This window comes from Crinia signifera, chromosome 1, assembly GCF_055691185.1.
Source record: "Crinia signifera chromosome 1, ASM5569118v1, whole genome shotgun sequence".
Lineage (NCBI taxonomy): Eukaryota > Metazoa > Chordata > Amphibia > Anura > Myobatrachidae > Crinia > Crinia signifera.
The window spans coordinates 75,308,088-75,333,159 of NC_139217.1; the positions used below are offsets into that span (position 1 = coordinate 75,308,088).

The 25,072-nt window shown below is 47.4% G+C and overlaps 1 long non-coding RNA gene and 2 pseudogenes across 1 annotated transcript; 2 read left to right on the forward strand and 1 right to left on the reverse strand.

Moving 5' to 3' along the window:
* The first annotated feature begins 5,416 nt into the window (after positions 1-5,416).
* LOC146026072 (uncharacterized) lies at positions 5,417-7,011 on the forward strand. The gene is made up of 2 exons (XR_014454348.1): positions 5,417-5,616; positions 5,690-7,011. It is a non-coding gene; the product is annotated as an uncharacterized LOC146026072 (long non-coding RNA).
* A 13,362-nt stretch (positions 7,012-20,373) lies between these two features.
* Positions 20,374-20,491, reverse strand: LOC146040771 (5S ribosomal RNA; annotated as a pseudogene).
* A 3,044-nt stretch (positions 20,492-23,535) lies between these two features.
* LOC146040782 (5S ribosomal RNA) lies at positions 23,536-23,653 on the forward strand (annotated as a pseudogene).
* The last annotated feature ends 1,419 nt before the right edge of the window (positions 23,654-25,072 follow it).

A 25,072-nucleotide genomic window follows, 5' to 3' on the forward strand; every position in this document is an offset into this window, starting at 1 on the left:
TTAATCCGGCTCTGGTTAAGCCACACACCATAATGTCCATTACGTATTAAGCCAAACACCATAATGCCTATTAAAAATTATGCTACATAAGTGCTGCTTACCTATATGCTCATTGCCAGGGGTTCCATGCTCATTGCCAGAGTTTCCATGCTCATTGCCATATGGGATTACATGCTCATTGCCAAGGGGGAATACATGCTTGTGGTAACTGAGGGACAGCCGCCGCCAGGCAGAAATGACAGTCATTGACAGCCGGACAGAGAGCAGGGGGCTGCCCGGCTGTATTCAGAGCAATGTAGGTCCCAGCTATTTGATATGATACCCCTTTCACACCAGAAAATGCAGGGATTTACCCAGGAATATTGACCCAGGATCATGCAGGGACATTCCCGGATTGGCCCCTTTTACACCAGCCTAGTTCCTGCATTTTCTGGCGTGAGGAAGAGAGAAAACTACCCTCCCCCCTTTAAACAACCAGCTATATCTTCGGAACCAACTGACCCATTTACATGAGGGATTTTAATTATTTTCAAATGAATTTGGTCCTGTGAAACTGGGCCATTTGGTTCCAGAGAAATCTGTCCTCAAACAACATGAACAACCATGAAATTACATTTCAAAAATGAAAAAAAAAAATAATAATAATCGGTTTACACGAAATATCTCTAGAACCAATGAACCCATATGGACCAGCCTGGTATCAGATTGAAGGCCCAATTTGGGTTAGACTGAGATCAACCTTGAGCTTCTGTGATGCCGTTGGAACCAGGTGGGAGTCGGAATTTGTGGGTCTCATGTTATCCTATGGGGAAAACGTTCCAGCTTTGCCTGGCAGTATCTCCGGTTCCCGGGTGGCTAGAGACTCGGGGCTGGTCTCGTTGGAAAGCCCTGACCCTCAGCTACAAAATGGGCCTATTTAGAGAGTGGGCCTGGAGCTGTAGCTCCATCAGGCCCATTGTTAATCCGGCTCTGTGTAGGGGAAACTGGCAGCCGTTGGAACCGGGTGGAGGTCGGAATTAACGGGTCCCATGTTATCTTATGGGGAAAACGTTCCAGGTTTTCCTGGCGGTATCTCGGTTCCCAGGGGGCTAGCGACGCAGGGCTGGTCTCGTTGGAAAGCCCTGACCCTCAGCTACAAAATGGGCCTATTTTGGAGAATGGGCCTGGAGCTATAGCTCCATCAGGCCCATTGTTAATCCGGCTCTGAATATCTCTAGAACCAATGAACCCATGTGGACCAGGTATCAGATTGAAGGCCCAGCGATTTGGGTTCGACTGAGATCAACCTCAAGTTTCTGTGATGCTGTAGGGCAGACCTGGCCAAAAGGTAGATCCTGATCTACCAGTAGATCTTGGGGCATCCGCTGGTAGATCACAGCCAAATTAACAAAATACACGTGAACTTGAACATCTGACGTTTCAGAATGCCAGCTCCCGGTAGTGCCCCTGATGTCATGACGGCACCGGAGTGCTGTGAAGAGCCCTCTGCAGCTGCTATATATCAGTATGGCCCCACACCCACATATGCTGGGCTTACCGCTCTGCACCAGCACAGAGGCTCCTAACAGCACCAAGTACATCCTGACTGACTCCTGAATGTAGTGTGTCGGGTGTAATTGTCTGATATGGGTGGTACAGTGGCTGCAGGCTGATGCTGCTGTAGTACAGCTGCCGCCTGCTCCGTTAATATGATACAATACCAGAGTGGTTCCGTGCTTGTGTCCTGGTTATCAGTCGCTGGCTGACTAATAGATCCTATAACAGAAGAAAATGGCTGTGCGCTGTCGGACCACAGTGTAACAAATTATGAGCAATCACAAATATTCTGTTCAGTCAGCAGTCAGATGCGGGTACTTGGACCACATATAGAAAGATCACAAAGAGAGAAAAAGACAGACTGCGCTAAAATAGAAATCAAATGTAATCCAAAAATAAACATAAAGGTATCAAAGCAATTCAAATACAAAATAAAATATAACAATATAATTTCATTTGAAGGTCACTATGGCCAGTATTAGTAATACTATTAGTAATCCAATCACATATAGCATCTACCATTCTTATATATGTGATTATATAACTAATAGTAGAGAAACGTGTATGCTGCATGGGTGTTTATTGTGTGTAGGTATTTTAGCAATTGTCCGTGTTGATCGCCCCTGCGAATGTGGGGCAGAGATTTGGCTGTCCTGCAAGGCGTAAGACTTAAGGCCCCTATACATTAGGCCGACTTGTCCTAGGGACAAGTCTGACCCAATTTACCTGCAAGCCGCCCGGCAGCTCCCCGGGAGGCTCACATACAATTTGGCACTTGATGTGCCATTTTTACATGGGATAAATCGCATGCGATTTATCCCATGTAAAAAAAAAACCGGGGAGCTGCAGGGCGGTGAGGAGTAGTGGGGGCGGGCAGCGGCAGTAGTGGGGACGGGCAGTGGCGGCGGTGGTGGGGGCAGGCAGCGGCGGCGGTGGTGGGGGCGGGCAGCGGTGGTGGGGGCGGGCGGCGCCACTACGCGTCCCGTCCCGTTACCGCTGCTGCTATGTGTAAGTACACTGCCCGGCCAGGTCAGTCAGCAGCACTCGCCGGCACTCAGGGACCCGCTGCCCGCCCCACTGCTCCCCCGGTGTCTGCATGCATATGCCTGTCAGGTGGCAGGCATATGCATACAGGGAGGTTGGACGTGATCGTATGTACAGACCGTCCGACCTCCCTGATCCGGTCCGATGCGCACGGGACCGCGGATCGGATCAGATATCACACACCTACGATTTTGGGCCGATTTCACCCGATTATCGGCACAAAGTGCCGAAATCGGATGAAATCGGCCCAAAATCGCATAGTGTATGGGGGCCTTTACTTTTACCGAGCTAATGATTTTAAGCTCAATCAGTCCGAGCGCTCTCACAGTGGAGCGAAGCCACCGCCCAGCACATGTAGTCGCCACCCCAGTATACGCCCCGATTACCGCCCAGTTGTGCCCTCGCCAATCCATACGCCCACATTACGACTACTCTGCACGAGTTTGTTCGCTAGCGTATTTCTACTCGTAAGGTCGCGAGTGTGCACGGTTGCCCAAACCTACACATGCGCCTTGCGAATGGTACGCATGCGCAGTGGGCTAAGATACACTATGCAAATGAATTGGTGTCCGAGCGAGGCAAGCAGAATGTGGCCCTATGTGTGTAAGAGCGGTCAGCAAAACAAAATCTATTGTGGGAAGCATAGGGCCTGTGAGCCTGGTTCAGAGGTGGATGCTATGTATGTATGTATGTATGTATGTATGTATGTATGTATGTATGTATGTATGTATGTATATATATACATATATGTATGTATGTATGCATGTGTGTATGTATATGTATGTGTGTGTATATGTATGTATGTGTGTGTGTATGTATGTATGTATGTATGTATGTATGTATGTATGTATGTATATGTATGTGTGTGTATATGTATGTATGCAGGGTCGGCCACTGGAGGGCGGCAGTTCGCCCCTCGCCCCCCGTGCAAAGGGGGTCCATGCCGGCTTCTGACAGGAGCCTGCAGTGGTGTCCTTGCTGCGCGGGTACCTGCGGCGCTGAGTATAAAGCTGGCGGCGGTGGGGGTCCCTTCAGTGAATAAGAAATAACGGTACTCTTTACCTAGAACGGCGCCCGTCGCGGGCATCGCGGGTACATTTATGCCTGCCCGCGACGCGACCGACGCGATGCCCGCGATTTTCCCATTGAAAACCATGTTAAACCTGAAAAATCGCGTCGGTCGCGTCGCGGCCGGCCATAAACGTACCCGCGATGCCCGCGACGCGATGCTCCCGATTTCCCATAGGAAGCAATGTTAAAAGCCGCGATGGACCCGATTTTAGTGTTAAATGCCTCAATCCACCCGATTTGGCCATAGGAATCAATGTTAAATGGGCTACAGAGCCCATTAACCCTTAAATGTCCCCCCAAATTTTTAACGCCACCCCACGATCAACGCCAACCCGAAGCGTGGCGAGCGCAGCGAGCCCGCGAGGGGCGGCGGTACGCGTCCTCCGACCTTTTCATGCCCTACTATCCACGTCGGCGTGGAGTTGAGAATAGAATAGTGTGGCGAGCGCAGCGAGCCACCGAGCCCGAAGCGTGGCGAGCGCAGCGAGCCCCGCGAGGGGACGCGGATACCTTCACAGGTAAGCGCGTCCCCTCGCGGGCTTCACAGGTGTCCGTGGCCACGCGGACACCTGTGAAGCCCGCGAGGGGACGCGTATAACTGTGAAGGTATCCGCGTCCCCTCGCGGGGCTCGCTGCGCTCGCCACGCTTCGGGCTCGGTGGCTCGCTGCGCTCGCCACACTATTCTATTCTCAACTCCACGCCGACGTGGATAGTAGGGCATGAAAAGGTCGTAGGACGCGTACCGCCGCCCCTCGCGGGCTCGCTGCGCTCGCCACGCTTCGGGTTGGCGTTGATCGTGGGGTGGCGTTAAAAATTTGGGGGGACATTTAAGGGTTAATTGGGGCTATTTGGGCTCTGTAGCCCATTTAACATTGATTCCTATGGGAAAATCGCGGGCATTGAGGCATTTAACGCTAAAATCGCGGTCAATCAGGCTTTTTAACATTGTTCTCTATGGGAAAATCGCGGTAATCGCGGGTACCCGATTTTGATGTACCCGCGATTTACCCGCGATGCCCGCGATTACCGCGATTTTACCCGCGATGCCCGCGATTTCAATCGTGGGCGCCGTTCTAGGTAAAGAGTACCGAAATAACTAGCGATATGCGTCGGCGCGGGAAGCGCTTCTGTTTTGAAAACACTGGCCGCACGGCGCACGCTGATTGGCTGAGATTCACGCTGATTGTGCAGTTCTTGATTCTTATGTATTTATATCTACAGAAATATACAGTTACCATCTCTACTGGCAGCAATGCCGTGTGCAACTGTGCCCGCCATCGTACAGTTAGATTTACGGGTCTGCAGTAAGGGTTTCCGGTACTTTCATGCATGCGGAATAGCAAAACTAAATATCAGTATATGGGCCACCTCCGAATCAGGCCCATTGACAATGGTAGATCTCTGCTAAATATGTGAACTAAAAGTAGATCCCGCATACCTCCCAACATGACCCATTCCAGGAGGGACAAAATGCTCTGCTCCTGGACTTGCTGCCAGTGGTAGTTGTAGATGTGGGACTGCACCAATGTCACAAATTCAATAAGGGGAGCCACACCTGCCAGTGAGTCCAGACTGTGGTGTTTAAGGTGGCAGTTGGTGGGGCTCCCCTATCTGAATTGTGGACTGTGCTGCAGCCCTGCAACTGCCACTGATATGAATGTCCAGAAAGAGAGCATCTTGTCTCTCCTGGAATGGGTTATGATGGGAGGTATGATCCCGGGACACAAAACTCTGGTCACCCCTGCTAGAATACAATGTAATTACAGTGAAAATTGTGTTCATATAAAACCTCACATTACCAAAGATTTATAGGGAAATCCTGCCATCAAATAATACATTAGATTCTGATGTGAATGTAATATTTAAAGTGAGAAGTTAAATCACATTTCCCTCAGGTCAGCCATGCAAAAGATAAAGGAGCTGTGATGTCATAATGGGCCTCAAACCACAAACTGGCCAATCAGGTGGGGTCTGTGAGGTCATAGTGATGTCATAATCAGGGCTATACTGAGGCTGTCTCACTCATTCACCTCACAGAACTCCGGGCAGTGCGCATCTCACCAGCAGGAGGACATACTCACATAAGGTTAGTGACTGGACAGAGATAAGGGCAGTTTAGCACGATGCGGCGGTAGACTCGGAGCGTGACTACTGTAATATATGACTGATCACCTGACCGACAGGACAGTATTGGATAATAACAAATCTCCCACCTAGGGGGGCAGTACCGTACTAAGCAGCCACTAGGGCTGTGCCTGGGACACCTAAGGGCGGTGTCTGGATGGCGCTGGATAAACCCTGTATGGAGCGGTTAGGACGTGTCGCAAGGCACAAATGTGTCCTACTATGCTGCATCAAGTCCCCGTACGGATCCCTACTTATTAATGTGCAGAGGTGGGAGAGATGTATACGGTGCTGTACCCAATACTTTGTTATTATCTGATACTGTTGTTATAGATTTATCATAGTTTGGGCTCCATGTAAGAGTGATACTAAATTCTGGCAGCATATTGTGTTAGTGTCAGTGAGATACACAGGATATGCCGCTGGTATTTACCATCACACACAGTATCTTTCCAGCGAGGACCAGCGGTGTCCCCTCCTCCGCTGCATCCTCTGCTGTGTTGCCAGCAGCCTGTTGGCAATGGGTTACTGACTAATGCACATACATGACGGCCGTCTGTGTATGTGTATAGAGATCAGACCCGGTGGGGACATAGGAAACAGAGTTAGAGCTGTCCTATATATATCATTGCAGCCCTAACCCCTCATAGCACCAGAGACGAGTCCTAAAGGGGTTCTGGCTGATTCTTACATGGAGTCCTAATACTAATGGGTAGCTAGCTACCTTGTCTCTTTCCCCCTACCTTGTCTCTCTCGCCCCCTACCTTGTCTGTCTCGCCCCTTTTACCTTGTCTGTCTCTCCCCCCTACCTTGTCTCTCCCCCCATTACTTTGGACATGCGCGTGCCCCCCGGTGCCATCGGGTGCGTTCTTCATCATCTGGGAAAAAAGTTAAAATACAGATTTGGGGTGACAGAAGGGATGACGGGTTATATAAGGTTAGTGGGTGGGTGGTTTGGGCAAACTCTGCAAAGTCTCTTAATGCCTAGAGGGACGGGCAGTCCGTCAGCCATGGGTCCCCAGAGGTTTCCCCCACAGGGGGTTTTTCCTCTCCTGAGTGCTGATGGATGACTCTCTATGAGTCATGTGGCTTCCACCATCTTGTTCCTCTTATAGGACAAGTGTGTAAGAGTTCTGGAACAATCCTGTTCCAGTATTCCCTATTTTATAATGCAGAGCAAAAATAATATATACATTTTACTTAAAATAAAAGTTTGAATTTATTTATTAAATATATTTTGTGTGAATTTGTCTTTATTTATATTAATAAATGCTCCAAAAGGTCAGGAGGTCGCAGTGAGGGCTGGTGGGTAAATGAGATTAGAGGTGGTAATGGAAAGTAAATGGAGTAGGCTTACACCCTAATCACTGAGGTGACCATACAAATGGGAGGGGCGTATGGAGTAGGCTTACACCCTAATCACTGAGGTGACCATACAAATGGGAGGGGCGTATGGAGTAGGCTTACACCCTGATCACTGAGGTGACCATACAAATGGGAGGGGCGTATGGAGTAGGCTTACACCCTGATCACTGAGGTGACCATACAAATGGGAGGGGCGTATGGAGTAGGCTTACACCCTGATCACTGATGTGACCATACAAATGGGAGGGGCTTATGGAGTAGGCTTACACCCTGATCACTGAGGTGACCATACAAATGGGAGGGGCGTATGGAGTAAGTTTTCACCCCGATCACTGAGCTGACCATACAAATGGGCGGGGCTTATGGAGTAGGTTTATACCCCGAACACTGAGGTAACCATACAAATGGGCGGGGCTTATGGAGTAAGTTTACACCCCGATCACTGAGCTGACCATACAAATGGGCGGGGCTTATGGAGTAATGAATCAATGCCTCCGACTAATATGTGCTCAAGGTTTGGTAGGGAAACATTATATTTGTATGTGTTGTATGTGAATAATGCAAGTCGGTTATATGATATATGGGTTATTAACTCCTGATAAATAATAATAATAATAATATATACAAATAAAAACAAGATTTAACAAAGGAAGAAGAAGAAGAAGAAGAAGAATTATATTTCTACAGTATTTTTCTCCAGTTCGGCACAGGACACGTTACAGATAACATGAACATATTACAGAAGTTTAGGTTTTCAGAGAATTCAGAAACAATGAATAAAATACAAAGGTGTGACAGACATTTTGTGTTATCGATGCCAAGGATTATTCCTCCTACGCACATTGGGATTAGGAGAGATCATTGCATAATTAACAGAACCAGTCACGGCTCTTTCTACACAGGAGAGTCCCAGGCGAGGCGGCCATCTTGGACGCACTACGTAGGTTAAAATGTGCAATTAGCAATACATGACAATAGAACATACAAGGGTAAAATAAAAAGCAACCTATACCCCTTTCCCATCGCACCTACTGTGATTACCAGGTTCATGCCGGTTTCTTGCCGGTTCGACCCGGTAATTGGTGCGATGTGAAAGGGGTTACTGGGTCCTGCAAAACAACACTGCAATATGAACCAGTAAAAAAGAAGGGTTCTTACTGGTTCGTTGCCGTGTTGCTTTGCGGTGTGAACAGGTTAATAAGGTCGAGTGACTTGTTTCCCGTTCACACCAATGGAGGAGGCAGTGCTTGGAGCAGCGCCAGCACTAAGCGTTGCCTCCTCCACCTCCCCCGATGATGCTCTGCCACGCCCCTGGGTGAGGTCAGCGAACCGGCAATATTGGCAGTTCGCTGAGGGTATGTGAACACAGTAAAATGCAGGGATTCAGTATTGAATCCCGGCGGTCGGGATCCCGGCGTTCAGACCGCCGAAATCCTGACAAGGGGGGGACGGGGATCACCCCCCTTTACAGGCTCGCTACGCTCGGCACACTAATTTATTCTCCCTCCAGGGGTGTCGTGGACACCCACGGAGGGAGAATGTGTCGGGATTTCGGCGGTCGGGATTCCGGCGTCGGGATTCTGAACGCAGGGATCCCGACTGCCGGGATCTTAACTGCATCCCAAATGCAGGGTTGTCTAGGGACTGAACCATTTCAAAGTCCCAGTGCGACCCTGCATTTTGTGATGTGAAAGGGGTAGGACAGGATTCACACTGCAGAGGTTCCAATTACAGACAATAATTACATAACTGACCGAAAGTAAAATAAATAAAAAACAATACATTTGGAAGATGTTAAACTCTGAATTGCATATAATATAGGCATGATCCCACGTGGATTGCTGACAGCTCAGGAGTGATAACTGTGGGCTGTGGTAATGGTTCCAGTGATACAGACTGTTCAGTAGGTTGTGTATGTTAGCAGCCTAGCGAACATATGTATGTATGTATGTATGTTTGTGTATGTATGTGCAGTCAGGGGCGTAACTATAGCACAGCAGCCTCCACCACCGCGGGGGGCGCTGTGCATGTGGGGGCGCCGGGGGCTGCGGTGCTATAGTTACCCCCCCCCAATCCCCCGCAGACTTACGTATCTTGCTGGTCCCGGCGGCTCCGTTCTTCTGATGAGGACCACAACAAAATGGCCGCCCCCATATAGCAAACAGTTATCTGAAACTGTCTGCTGTACGGGGGCGGCCATTTTGTGGTGGTCCTCAGCAGATGAACGGACGGAGCCGCCGGGACCAGCGCGATAGGTAAGACTGCGGGGCAGGGGGTTAGCATAGGCGATGGGGTGGCCGGGGGGGTGGGGGGGGTTGCTCGACGGGGCGGCGGCGGGGGTGGGTATGGGCGCCCCCCCCTAACAGCGGGGGGGCGCCCAAAACGTAGCTACGCCACTGTGTGCAGTTGCTGATTCTTATATATTCATATCTGCAGAAATATACAGTTACCATCTCTACTGGCAGCAATGCCATGTGCAACTGTGCCCGCCATCATACAGTTAGATGTACGGGTCTGCAGTAAGGGGTTTTCGGTACTTTCATGCATGCGGAATAGCAAAACTAAATATCAGTATATGGTCACCTCCGAATCAGGCCCATTGGTAGATCTCCGCTAAATATGTGAACTAAAAGTAGATCCCGGGACACAAAATTCTGGCCACCCCTGCCCCTCAGAGCCAGATTAATGTCTAAATGGGCCTGGAGCTGAAAATGATCAAGGGCCTATTATGCGCAATAATAGGGGTTGTGGCCAGCAAATAATAATGTGGGGGGCGTGACCAGTGTTCTGGTTGGGTGGTCTGCTCATGGGTGTGTCTCTATTTTTGTAAATACTTTAAACTAATTATATATGCCTGGAAAAAGCACGGGTCTGACATAGGAAAAATGCAGGGAGATATCCAAAGGTGCACCCGCAGGATGCCGATGTCCTAAGATACTTGCGGGGTGAGGCGGCACTCCAGTCAGAATAAAATAGTGTGCCGAGCGTAGCAAGGCACCATGCCCTCTGCTTGGTGAGTGCAGCGAACCCGAAAGGGGGAGCGATCCACAGCCCCCCCCTTGTCGGCATTGCGGCGGTTGGGAGTCCGGCATCGGTATTTCGACCGCCAGCATATCATACCGGACCCCATATATCCCTTAGACAAATCATGCAACACAATAATAACCCCTTTATACTGTACACACCCCTTTATACTCTTACACATTATGCCACATGGAATGAGAAAAAAATTCACACTGACTGAGCTAAAATTCACACTATGGTTCACGGATTGAGTCAAAATTCACATTATGCCACACAGATTAAGGCAAAATTCACATTCTGCCACATGGATTGAGCCAACATACACACTATACTAAACAGATTGAGCAATAATGCACAATATGATTCATAAATGGGCATTGCGCGCCAAAGGTGTGCATTAAAAATTACACCATAATATCCATTACATGTTAAGCCACACACCATAATGTCCATTACGTATTAAGCCAAACACCATAATGCCTATTAAAAATTATGCTACATAAGTGCTGCTTACCTATATGCTCATTGCCAGGGGTTCCATGCTCATTGCCAGAGTTTCCATGCTCATTGCCATATGGGATTACATGCTCATTGCCAAGGGGGAATACATGCTTGTGGTAACTGAGGGACAGCCGCCGCCAGGCAGAAATGACAGCCATTGACAGCCGGACAGAGAGCAGGGGGCTGCCCGGCTGTATTCAGAGCAATGTAGGTCCCAGCTATTTGATATGATACCCCTTTCACACCAGAAAATGCAGGGATTTACCCAGGAATATTGACCCAGGATCATGCAGGGACATTCCCGGATTGGCCCCTTTTACACCAGCCTAGTTCCTGCATTTTCTGGCGTGAGGAAGAGAGAAAACTACCCTCCCCCCTTTAAACAACCAGCTATATCTTCGGAACCAACTGACCCATTTACATGAGGGATTTTAATTATTTTCAAATGAATTTGGTCCTGTGAAACTGGGCCATTTGGTTCCAGAGAAATCTGGGTACTCTTTACCTAGAACGGCGCCCGCGATCAGAATCGCGGGCGTCGGGGGTAAAAAATCGCGGTCATCGCGGGCATCGCGGGTAAATCGCGGGTACATCAAAATCGGGTACCCACGATTACCGCGATTTTCCCATAGGGAACAATGTTAAAAAGCCTGATTGGCCGCGATTTTACTTTAAAATGCCTCAATGCCCGCGATTTTCACATAGGAATCAATGTTAAATGGGCTACAGAGCCCAAATAGCCCCAATTAACCCTTAAATGTCACCCCAATTTTTGTACGCCACCCCACAATCCACGCCAACCCGAAGCGTGGCGAGCGCAGCGAGCCCGCGAGGGGCGGCGGTACGCGTCCTACGACCTTTTCATGCCCTACTATCCACGTCGGCGTGGAGTTGAGAATAGAATAGTGTGGCGAGCGCAGCGAGCCACCGAGCCCGAAGCGTGGCGAGCGCAGCGAGCCCCGCGAGGGGACGCGGATACCTTCACAGGTAAACGCGTCCCTTCGCGGGCTTCACAGGTGTCCGCGTCGCCACGGACACCTGTGAAGTCCGCGAGGGGACGCGTATAACTGTGAAGGTATCCGCGTCCCCTCGCGGGGCTCGCTGCGCTCGCCACGCTTCGGGCTCGGTGGCTCGCTGCGCTCGCCACACTATTCTATTCTCAACTCCACGCCGACGTGGATAGTAGGGCATGAAAAGGTCGGAGGACGCGTACCGCCGCCCCTCGCGGGCTCGCTGCGCTCGCCACGCTTCGGGTTGGCGTGGATCGTGGGGTGGCGTACAAAAATTGGGGTGACATTTAAGGGTTAATTGGGGCTATTTGGGCTCTGTAGCCCATTTAACATTGATTCCTATGGTAAAATCGCGGGCATTGAGGCATTGAATGCAAAATCGCGGTCAATTATGCTTTTTAACATTGTTCCCTATGGGAAAATCGGGTGATCGCGGGCATCGCGTCGCGGCCGTTTATGTACTGCCCGCGATGTCGCGATCACCGCGATGGGCGCCGTTCTAGGTAAAGAGTACCGAAATCTGTCCTCAAACAACATGAACAACCATGAAATTACATTTCAAAAATGAAAAAAAAAAAAAAATAATAATCGGTTTACACGAAATATCTCTAGAACCAATGAACCCATATGGACCAGCCTGGTATCAGATTGAAGGCCCAATTTGGGTTAGACTGAGATCAACCTTGAGCTTCTGTGATGCCGTTGGAACCAGGTGGGAGTCGGAATTTGTGGGTCTCATGTTATCCTATGGGGAAAACGTTCCAGCTTTGCCTGGCAGTATCTCCGGTTCCCGGGTGGCTAGAGACTCGGGGCTGGTCTCGTTGGAAAGCCCTGACCCTCAGCTACAAAATGGGCCTATTTAGAGAGTGGGCCTGGAGCTGTAGCTCCATCAGGCCCATTGTTAATCCGGCTCTGTGTAGGGGAAACTGGCAGCCGTTGGAACCGGGTGGAGGTCGGAATTAACGGGTCCCATGTTATCTTATGGGGAAAACGTTCCAGGTTTTCCTGGCGGTATCTCCGGTTCCCAGGGGGCTAGCGACGCAGGGCTGGTCTCGTTGGAAAGCCCTGACCCTCAGCTACAAAATGGGCCTATTTTGGAGAATGGGCCTGGAGCTATAGCTCCATCAGGCCCATTGTTAATCCGGCTCTGCCTCTGCCCCCCCTGCAGTGCACATGGTTTTGTCCATTTGAGAAGGATTTTGCCTCTAAGAGTGAACTAGAAAAAGGCCCCTTGTGTGAGTGACCATTTTTGTCAGTTTCCCAGTTGGGGGTTATTTAGTCCCATACATTACCAGATATCTGTCCCAACTTGCCAACTAGTTGGATGGTAGGGGTAGAGTTGGTCTAGTGTATGTCCAGATTAGCAATAGACAATAGCAGCAAAGTATATCCATTGTCAGCGTTGTATTTGCAATTAACATAGAACAGAACAATTCTGTTTCCGATAGACCATTCCGGCACCTCTCTGTCTGTAAGCAGGGACACTATACAACCTGCTGTAGGTCAATATTCACATTTGTCAGTCTCTCATGTATCACTAAACAAACTCAGAAGGTGCCATCCTCTTCCGTGTTTAAATTGTTGAAAATAAGTAAAATGCTAAAACGATTCTGACAAACAAACAGAACCAAATTCACATCAAAGCAGAGGACCTTAAGGAGTGTTAAAATAATTTTGGTGGGGGTGACACACATAAGCATCCTACACCCCATCTATGCTACATACACTAATGCACCATCACACCTACCCTGCTTCCACTTATAAGGCCACCACAAGGGGGGACTGCCAGGTCCCACTTCCTCCTCCCCAGCTGCTCAGTGCCATGTGCATACCTCCCATCTGTCCCGCCTATCGCGGGAATGTCCCAATTTTTTGGGACATTCCCGCGGCCGGCAGTGTCCTGCGGCGGGGCGGGGGGGGGGGGGGAGTTGGGAGTCCCCCCTGTCACCTTGAATAGACCCTGTGGCGCGCTTTTGGGTGTCCCGACTGCTGAGGATGCAAAGTTGGGAGGTATGCATGTGCTGAGCAGGGGAGAGAGGCAGCTGCAGCAGAAGCATATTCTCACTCCCCTCCATCAGACCCGGGCCATCCGACCTCCAACTCCAGTCCAGTGTGCACGGGACCTTGCATCGGACCCAATGGGTCCAAACGGAATCGGCCAAAATCGGACTAGTGTATGGGGGCCTTTAAGCTCAGCTCTTATTCTGGACATTTGTATTGCAGGACAGAGATAAAGTACCAACCAATATATTTTTTAAATATAGCCTGTAACGGGTGTGGTATGATTCACCGACAGTTGGGATCCCGACAGTCATTATCCCGACGTCGGGATCCCCACTGCCTGGTTTCAAACAGCGTGTCCAGCGCAACAAAGCCCCTTGCGGTCTCGCTGCGCTCACCACTATGGGGGTCGTGGACCCCCACGAGGGAAAATAGCCGACGGCCGTCGGGAACCAGGCCGTCAGTGTTTTAACAGTCGGGATCCCGACGTCGGGTTAATGACTGTCGGGATCCCGACTGTCGGGACCCCGTCCAGCAGCCCCTGTAACATGGCAGTCAGGAGCTGGTTGGCTGGTAGTTTATCTCCACCCAAGGCTTAATACATAGCCCCATACGTGTGTTAGGTTACAGTGTAGTTAATCAATTTTGTTTTGCATACACACTTTGCAATTTAGCTTCCGATCTTGGCCCTTATCTGATTGCAGTACAAATTTGTTCTCAAAATGGGCAAAACCATGTGCACTGCAGGTGGGGCAGATGTAACACGTATAGAGAGAATTACATTTGGGTGGAGTGTGTTGAAACTGAAATCTAAATTGCAGTGTAAAAATAATGCAGCCAGTATTTACCCTGCACAGAAACAAAATAACTCACACATATCTAACTCTCTCTGCACATGTTACATCTGCCCCACCTGCAGTGCACATGGTTTTGCCTATTTTGAGAACAAATTTGTACTGTGATCAGATCTGAATGAAGGCCTTTGTTTATATAGCCAGAATTGGAAGAAGTAAGCACACAAGGCCAAATACATTCTACAGACGAGATAGTCCAGATAGACTTGCCTGCACAGTCCATTTATTCTAATGATGATAATAATAATAATAATAATAATAATAATAATAAAATGAATCTCTCAAACATGGGAACAAAAAGTTTATACTAACTACAGTATACTGGGTAGCTAAAGGACAGGTAATAAATGAACGTAGATGTTAAGTTTTGGCTTAGTTATCTTACATTATATTATGATGAAACTTTCGACATTTGCTTTGTTGACATAACAGATGAAGCGGAACTTAGCAGTGCAGCCAGGAACAATTAGGAGTCTGAGTGACATGTGAATACTATAGTTCCCATCTGCTGCCAGCGTGGCATTTAATAGAATAGAATAGAATAGAATCAACTTTATTGGCCATGTATGCTTGCGCACACTAGGAATTTTTTGTGGATTTACAGTGCAGCATCAAGCAGGGATGAAGGGAGGGGGGGGGGGGAGGCATTACATACATTTCATTAAGACATTACATGTGGGGAACACATGCCCACCGAGTTGCACAGCGCCTAGGCAGCCATCAGCGGCGCCACTGGTCACTGCTACAGCCAGGTAGGTAACATTAAGCAGAGACAGTACAGTTATCACACAGGGAACACATACCCACCAAGCTGAACAGTGCCTAGGCAGCCATCAGCGGCGCCACTGGTCGCTGAAACAGCCAGGTAGGTAACAATACAAGCAGACAGTACAGTTATAACACAGGGAATATATTTGACTGAGCTGCACAGCTCCTAGGCAGCCATCAGCGGCGCCATCTTGATCATGCTGCTCAAAGGCAGCAGTAATAATAATATTTGTATTTATGAACCACTTTTCTTCCAAAGCTTAAAGGAAGTTTATAGCAAAAGCATACAGAGGGGGGCATGTTGGTCCTAATTTGATAGGAGAGAGGCTAACATGAACAAATATATATATATATATATATATATATATATATTTACTAACGTTACATATACAAAGAAACTTATTGGCTTCTACATGCTGGGGAAAATTGATCAAACAAGCACATTGGGGGCCAGTCAGATGTACTAAGGGCTAGATGTATCAAGCTTCAAAAAGTGATAAGCAAGCAGCCAATCAGCCAGTGGCGTAGCTAGGGTACCGCAGACCCCACGGCACCTTGGGGGAGCAAGCTCCGACGGGGTCTAGGGCGCGATGTAGCTTCACTGAAGTACTGTGCACTTCGCACTGTGTAGTGCAGGGCTGGGCAACAGCGGCCCTCCAGATGTTGACGAACTACACATCCCAGGATGCTTTGCATTAGGTTTGCTATGTGGCCATGCTGAAACTGATGCAAGGCATTCTGGGATGTGTAGTTCATCAACATCTGGAGGGCCGCTGTTGCCCAGCCCAGGTGTAGTGCCTAGCAATGGTGTACTGCACCTTTGCTGCCGGCAGCCGGGACCAGGGACCCAGGGCAGCACAATTTTATTTGGCAGGGAGGAGCCACATTTGTTGTTGCGCCACGGCAATCAGCTCCTACTTGTGATTTATAAAACCCAGCCTGTAACATGGCAGTTAGGAGCTGATTGGCTGGCTGTTTATCACTCACTTTTTGAAGCTTGAATAATCTGGTCATAAGCATGAAAAAGTGATAAAGTGATAATGTACCAGCCAATCAACTCCTAACTTCCGGGTTACAGGCTGGGTTTGTAAAATGACATGTAGGAGCTGATTGTCTGGTAGTTTATCACTCCCCACTTTATCACTTTTTGAAGTTTAGTACATCTGGTCCTGGGTGAGTTACCAGTGCAAAATTTACCAAAGACAAACAGCTGGAAAATACCTGTAAAACTGCAACTTTCACACCGGATTCATGGCTATTTGTTATCCCAATTTATATATTTTTTTGTCAATGAGAATAACAAATGACCGTTTGCTGTGGGATAAGTTCCGAATCAATGGGGGAAACTGTTTTTGTTTAATTTGCTACATTGTCATAAAATCTTAACTAAATAAATATTGTAGCTTTATCTTTCTCATTTCCTTCTGTGATTGTCCTCTCTTCATGTCAGCAGGAATTGTTATCTGTATTGTTCTTTCCTGATGATCGCTTCAGTTGTGACTTCTCATGAGACCGCTGCTAGGGAGCCGAACAACATAAGGTGGAGGCACCAGACCAAGTCACCCATGTATGATAAAAATGACTGTATATTGGTGTAACTCCAACAAGTATGGACACATAATTAAGGCAACAAATATGTATGAAGCTTCATTGGCAGAAGATAAAGTGGAACCTGGCATCACCTGACCCCATAGCAAAATTTTGGAAAGAGCCCATTCATGATTATCCACCCTCCTGAAGGCTCATCTGAGCAGTAACTGAGCTGCTATGGGCATAGGAAGACCTCAAAAGGGAAATGAAGAGGGGTCATGACCATCCGGTCTTGTCCGATAGTCTTAATAGGCCCTGTTGTGCACCTTTATAATGCAAATTTTGGAATATTCTGACAAATGTAATAAAATGTGAACAAAATGTTTTGAGCGTGGTCACCCTGCGCACCTCCTCGTGGCTGCCTGGGTATCTTATAATGTGTTTTTCCCAAAACACTGAGGTTTGGATGCACGGGTGTGGTGATAAGGGTCCTTATCATCACACCCTGGCATTCAAATGTAATAAAATGCTTGCCCCAAACTTGTCACATGTGATAAAGGCCATTTGCATGTCACCTCATTTTCCTATCGAGCACTTAATAAAAATATATTTGTGGGCCGCTTATTGCAGTGGTCAGGGAACAGGGGTAAATTACCCCAAATGGGGTAAAAATGAAATGCCTGGTGGTAATGGAAGGTCGTGCTGCTGAGACACAGCCGGGCATGCATATGAATCTATGAATTCTCCATTACCCCCAGGAATTTAATTTCAGTGCATATACTGTAGGATCTACTGTATACTGTATAAAGGTTGTTTTTCCTCACAGCTGCCACTAGATGGGGTCTGACAGAGCAATTCAATTCAACAGTAGTTTCAGCACCTTCACTAGAATTATTGAGGGGTCTAGCTGCTTTGTATGGCTATACCCATAACATTACTTAATGGCACCAAATAACGATTGAATACCCCTCAGTAGATATTCTGATTTGGCGGGGTGGGGGAGATTTGATACATACGGTATTGGAGGTTGCGGGTGTGGAACACCACAGTGGAAGAGGTTTGGTGAGTTATGGCAGGGATGGAGGAAACATTTGCATAATGTGCACCATCTCCTCTACATCCAGCATTAAAAAAAATGGCAATCGATTGAAATAAAGGCCCTCATTCTGTTTGGCTCTGAAAGCAGCATTAGTTTGCTGCTTTGTGAGCCTTGTAACACCGCCCGCCAGGTGGCTGAACACCCGCCCCCGCTAATTGCTGATTTTTCCTGCAGAGCTGCGAACGGAGGTTTTGCATAAACATCCATTGGCAGCCTTGCGTGGGTGCCCGAAATCATTTGATGGTCGCCAACCATGAAATGATTTCTGTAACCCTCGCTAATCTAAGTCACGCTCTGGTGACAGATAAGCGGCACCATGCTCTGAGAACAGGGCGGGCAGCTGACATCCGGTGTCCAGGAAGGCAGGTGGCCACCAATGGTTTCCTAGGCGCACCCAGTGTTTTCGTAAGTATGCCAGGGTTGCTGACCCTCCCGGAATTTCTGGGAGTCTCCCGAAAATCGGGTCCCCCTCCCAGCCCCCCGGAAGGGTGGGCAACCCTCCCGGATTCAGGGGGGACCCCCGCTGAATCCGGGAGTTCTCAGAGGAGGGGGCGGAGCTAAAATGACACAATAGCGTAATTTTAGCCCCGCCCCCTCCACGGAGATCCCTGAATTTGCTGGTTTACCAGCATGGGGCGGGGCTTAGTGATGTCACGCTTAAGCCCTGCCCCCTGAGCGGCTACTGAAACTCTCCTCTCTGGGCTTCTCCCGGAGAGGAGAATAAGAAAGTCGGCAACCCTGAAATATGCCCAGGAAATGCAAATGAATCCCCCCCCCCCCTCCCCCGCTGCGAGTGTCTCTGAGACTATGCAAGACTGAAAGGGCGCCCACAGTGAAGACCTGCACATGCGAATAAGGCCATCAACATCATACATAGAGTATACACCACAGCTATAACGTGCAGAGCTTCGAACATGATCCATTTCACTTTGGTACATAGGTCTAGATACATTAAGGTTGCAGTTACTGGTGCTCGGTGTAAAAGCTGATGTAATATTTATTTCATATACAAACAATGAAACCTGTACAGGATAGTGCATTGGGGAAAGAAGAAGAAACAACATAAAGTCATTGTGTGCAGGGTGAAATAGGTCATGTTCTGCCAGAAAATGCAATGTGAGACTAAAGCCGTACAAGGATTACAGATTATTCGATGCTTTATGTGGTCACCACTGAACCGGAGATTAGAACAGGTGCAGCTACTAACAATCTCATGTGTAATATGTGCAAACACAGGTGTGGTAAATTTCCTCCTATTAGTTTTAACAAATCCACAAAATCGAAATAAAAGAGTTTTTGAGACACAGTAACCCCCTATAACAGGGGTACATATGCGTCCCTCCAGCTGTTGTGGAACTACAAATTGCAGGATGCCCTGCCCCTGGTTTGCTATAAGGTCATGCTAAAACAGTGGCAGAGCATGCTTGGATGTGTAGTTTCAAAAACCTGGGGGCGGCGTGTTGAATACGATGCAGTACATTATGACAAATCATTGAAACTATTTTAAGACTGGTCACGGGCACCAATTATACTCCCATGCGATATCTATTTCTTTAAAAATTTAAATTAGATTAATGACATAAACATAGCAAGTGTCTGGTTTCGACAGCAAGGTTGATTCTGAGTTGGGAGCAGGGGTGTAATTAGAACAAAATGACAGGGGGCAGCCATGACAGGGGAAGGAGGGGAGGGGGGGTATTTTTGCATGCCAATGGCACACGTGTTCTTGGTAAAATGGGTTTGGGCTTATGACAAGAGGTGTGGCCTCAAATGGAATGACACTGAGTGGGTGTTGCAAGCGGGAGGAAGTGGGTGACAAAAAGGATGATTGGAAGAGGCAGTGGGTGGCAGGAGAGGGAAACGGGGATGACATGGAGAAGCAGAAGGTGATAGGGAGAAGGTGATGCAGATGGTTACAGAAGAGAATAGAGAGTAGGGTGTCCGGAGAAGGACAAAGGAAGAACAAAACTAGGTTTTTGGGGCACTCTTCTTCAAATTCTAATGTGTGAAGTAGTAAGATGATTGGCATAAAAAATATAACTTTTATTAGAGTTCACTTAAAAAAGATTAGCGTCAAAAAAGTAAATGAATGCAACATATCAAGTAAATACAATTTTACAATAGTGCATCACAGTATGAGTATACAATATAGTGTCACATAGACTAGGCGAAAATGTTTAACACCGAGGGGACCACCCCCTGTGAGGTTGAAAAAATGTTCAACCCGTGAGAATTCCCTTAATGGGGTAAATGCTGAGGAGGTACACGGAAATGGTGCTTCTAAACTGGTCAGTAGACTGAGTTATGAAAGAATTATAAATAAAGAACAGAAAAATTGGATGGACAGCAAAAATGGACAGAAAAAATGTATAGAATTACTGGATTCATTAAGAACAGGGGAGAGTGGTCATTGGTGTCGTGCCTGATATTCGGGGTGTACCGCTGTTCATACGACACCAGATCTTCCCTATCAGTCGCCCGATTAGGTACTGATCTGGCCAGACACTGTTTAGCTACTGAGATCGGACGAGATCAGGCGGCCCAGTGGTGTATGGTCGTATACTTAGTGTATTAGATATAGCGACACAGGACTGACATTAGGGACCATTAATTGCTTCTGCTTTCCAGAGACACAGAGTGACCACGGTCTGATACTCAAGGTATTGCAGGACGGGTCAAGTGTGCCAAGGGATGAGAGAGCAACGATATAGAAGAGTACAGAGCACTGAATTTATTGCAAGGACCAGACCCTTCTACTACCCTCCATCATATAGAATAAATTGGATGGAGGTTGAGAGTAATAGTCTGGTTATGCTCAATTCAATAAAAGGAGATAAAGAAATTTCCAAAGAAAAAATTGGTATGTGCCCCCTATCTGATTTATCAACTGGTGAGAATGATGGATTGACACTTAACACCAGGTTCGATCCAGGGGTTGTGTGGTACAGTTCTGTGGGATATGTGTCACAGCGGGAGAACAATGATGGTTATTGGTCCCAAGGTGGTCACAAGAAGGTACAGAGCCACCTATAGAGGTTGAAAAGACAGGCAAACATAAATGCTATTAAGTGTATTGGGCCACAAATTATGTGGTTATGCGGATCAGACAGACCTGGAAAACAATTACAGGGTTGAGAGACCGTACAATAAAAATCACTCAATGTATATTTGAAGCGCACATATATTGGATAAAGAGCACTAGATGTATAGGATTGCGATTTGCACAGTAAAGTTGGAGTGACAAGCACAAACAGACTGTCACTAACACATTATACTGGGAATGAACACACTGTAACTAATTGAAGCCAATCCAGTATGCATCTGCCTGATTGGATCTCCAATTCACGTTATTCACGTTGAGACGTCAGTTTTAAACTGCACAATTAAAGAAGTTTGCAACGTAAATCAGGTTATAGTAATAGATCCAAAAACATGGCAAGCCAGCAGTGTATTAGGCAGGGGCAAATGTTAACGATAGTGCATTTAGGACAAACCCTCACAGGCAGATATATGCAGACACAGGTGGTACAGGTTAATATCACAATAAATCGTTCAAGATAATCTGTTCACAGTGATATGTGCACATAGAGCAAATAGGTAGTAAAATGGATAATTCATATGTGGTTCTCTGCGGCGGATATAATGTACGCTACTCCTGTAGAGGGTAATCCTCCCTTGTGCCCCAGTTTTTAATAAATGATTGGTGGAGAGTAGATACAGGCGTCAGTTATAAAGAGAGAAGCAGACTAATGCGTGAGTAAAGCTTACTAAAGCAGTCTAATAGGTAAGCAAAGCAAATAAGGCTGTAGGTGGAAGATCCCACATAAATGAGATAGGGTAGGGTGCCGTGTGGGGTGCCGGTACCTGGCGGGTGATAACCCGCTGATGACAAGGACTCAGTCCGGGTGGGTCCCTGAGTCAGGCTGCGTCTGCCAAGAATTACAGCGTAAATGGCTGTGTTGATGCGGCCAGGTGATCCGCCCGTGGCTTGCGGCGGATAGACAGGCTCCGGGTATCGAGTGACATCAGGGGGTGGTCCTAGGTGCGTCAGTGGACACGTGTTTTCGCCGTAGAGGCTTGTTCACGGTGAACAAGCCTCTACGGCGAAACACGTGTCCACTGACGCACCTAGGACCACCCCCTGATGTCACTCGATACCCGGAGCCTGTCTATCCGCCGCAAGCCACGGGCGGATCACCTGGCCGCATCAACACAGCCATTTACGCTGTAATTCTTGGCAGACGCAGCCTGACTCAGGGACCCACCCGGACTGAGTCCTTGTCATCAGCGGGTTATCACCCGCCAGGTACCGGCACCCCACACGGCACCCTACCCTATCTCATTTATGTGGGATCTTCCACCTACAGCCTTATTTGCTTTGCTTACCTATTAGACTGCTTTAGTAAGCTTTACTCACGCATTAGTCTGCTTCTCTCTTTATAACTGACGCCTGTATCTACTCTCCACCAATCATTTATTAAAAACTGGGGCACAAGGGAGGATTACCCTCTACAGGAGTAGCGTACATTATATCCGCCGCAGAGAACCACATATGAATTATCCATTTTACTACCTATTTGCTCTATGTGCACATATCACTGTGAACAGATTATCTTGAACGATTTATTGTGATATTAACCTGTACCACCTGTGTCTGCATATATCTGCCTGTGAGGGTTTGTCCTAAATGCACTATCGTTAACATTTGCCCCTGCCTAATACACTGCTGGCTTGCCATGTTTTTGGATCTATTACTATAACCTGATTTACGTTGCAAACTTCTTTAATTGTGCAGTTTAAAACTGACGTCTCAACGTGAATAACGTGAATTGGAGATCCAATCAGGCAGATGCATACTGGATTGGCTTCAATTAGTTACAGTGTGTTCATTCCCAGTATAATGTGTTAGTGACAGTCTGTTTGTGCTTGTCACTCCAACTTTACTGTGCAAATCGCAATCCTATACATCTAGTGCTCTTTATCCAATATATGTGCGCTTCAAATATACATTGAGTGATTTTTATTGTACGGTCTCTCAACCCTGTAATTGTTTTCCAGGTCTGTCTGATCCGCATAACCACATAATTTGTGGCCCAATACACTTAATAGCATTTATGTTTGCCTGTCTTTTCAACCTCTATAGGTGGCTCTGTACCTTCTTGTGACCACCTTGGGACCAATAACCATCATTGTTCTCCCGCTGTGACACATATCCCACAGAACTGTACCACACAACCCCTGGATCGAACCTGGTGTTAAGTGTCAATCCATCATTCTCACCAGTTGATAAATCAGATAGGGGGCACATACCAATTTTTTCTTTGGAAATTTCTTTATCTCCTTTTATTGAATTGAGCATAACCAGACTATTACTCTCAACCTCCATCCAATTTATTCTATATGATGGAGGGTAGTAGAAGGGTCTGGTCCTTGCAATAAATTCAGTGCTCTGTACTCTTCTATATCGTTGCTCTCTCATCCCTTGGCACACTTGACCCGTCCTGCAATACCTTGAGTATCAGACCGTGGTCACTCTGTGTCTCTGGAAAGCAGAAGCAATTAATGGTCCCTAATGTCAGTCCTGTGTCGCTATATCTAATACACTAAGTATACGACCATACACCACTGGGCCGCCTGATCTCGTCCGATCTCAGTAGCTAAACAGTGTCTGGCCAGATCAGTACCTAATCGGGCGACTGATAGGGAAGATCTGGTGTCGTATGAACAGCGGTACACCCCGAATATCAGGCACGACACCAATGACCACTCTCCCCTGTTCTTAATGAATCCAGTAATTCTATACATTTTTTCTGTCCATTTTTGCTGTCCATCCAATTTTTCTGTTCTTTATTTATAATTCTTTCATAACTCAGTCTACTGACCAGTTTAGAAGCACCATTTCCGTGTACCTCCTCAGCATTTACCCCATTAAGGGAATTCTCACGGGTTGAACATTTTTTCAACCTCACAGGGGGTGGTCCCCTCGGTGTTAAACATTTTCGCCTAGTCTATGTGACACTATATTGTATACTCATACTGTGATGCACTATTGTAAAATTGTATTTACTTGATATGTTGCATTCATTTACTTTTTTGACGCTAATCTTTTTTAAGTGAACTCTAATAAAAGTTATATTTTTTATGCCAATCATCTTACTACTTCACACATTAGAATTTGAAGAAGAGTGCCCCAAAAACCTAGTTTTGTTCTTCCTTTGTCCTTCTCCGGACACCCTACTCTCTATCAGCTTTACTGCTGAACCTTTGGGAGCACCACCAACCTAGTACCACTGACAATAAAAGTCACACTGGTTGTATGTTGGTATCCTTATTGACTGCTTTAATCATTATATCCTTATAATTGTTACTTTACTGTCATTCCTTTGCTTGTGACGATCCATCCCAACTCTTTGAAACGGTTACAGAAGAGAGCCAGTGATATGACAGGTGAGACATGGGTAACAGGGAGTGGCAGAGGGGATGGTCAGGAACATGTTTACCAATGGAAAACCCTCATTAAACCACAAATGTATTTATTTCAGTATAGCGTGTGCAGAGTTATGGATTAATGTGCATTCATACTTCCACAAGCAGGAGCGGCAGTCTAAAGGTCTCGTCTTTTCCTAAGCACTATGATAAAGAATGAAAGGTCACCGAGCTCTGATGGCTATGTGCCAAGGTTCACTGTAATATATAAGGAAAGAAGGAAGATGTGCACACTAGAATCTCTTGTCTCCTACTAGTCCTGACAGTAGTTGTGACATAGGGGGAATTCAGACCTGATCGCTGCTCTGCAAAATTGCAGAGCCCTGCTATAAGGTAATCGCCACCCGCCAGAGTGACGTCCCGCCTTATACAAGGCTGCGAATATCACGCTGAATAGTAGCTAGCTCCAAATCCATTCGCAACTCACTCGCCATCCCATACCTTCCAACTGTGCCAATTATGGCGGGACAGTCCCGCTATTTGGAGACTGTCCTGCTGTCAAGTGCACGGCATCTCTTCAATGCAGGGAGAGAGAGAGGGCACGGAGAGAGCCGGTAGCTGTCTTGTGCTAGGCCACACCCACTTTACCTGAGACCACACCCACCCATACAATTTTTGGAACGGCCGTGCAGGCGTCAGATGCCCTTCCCAAAAACGC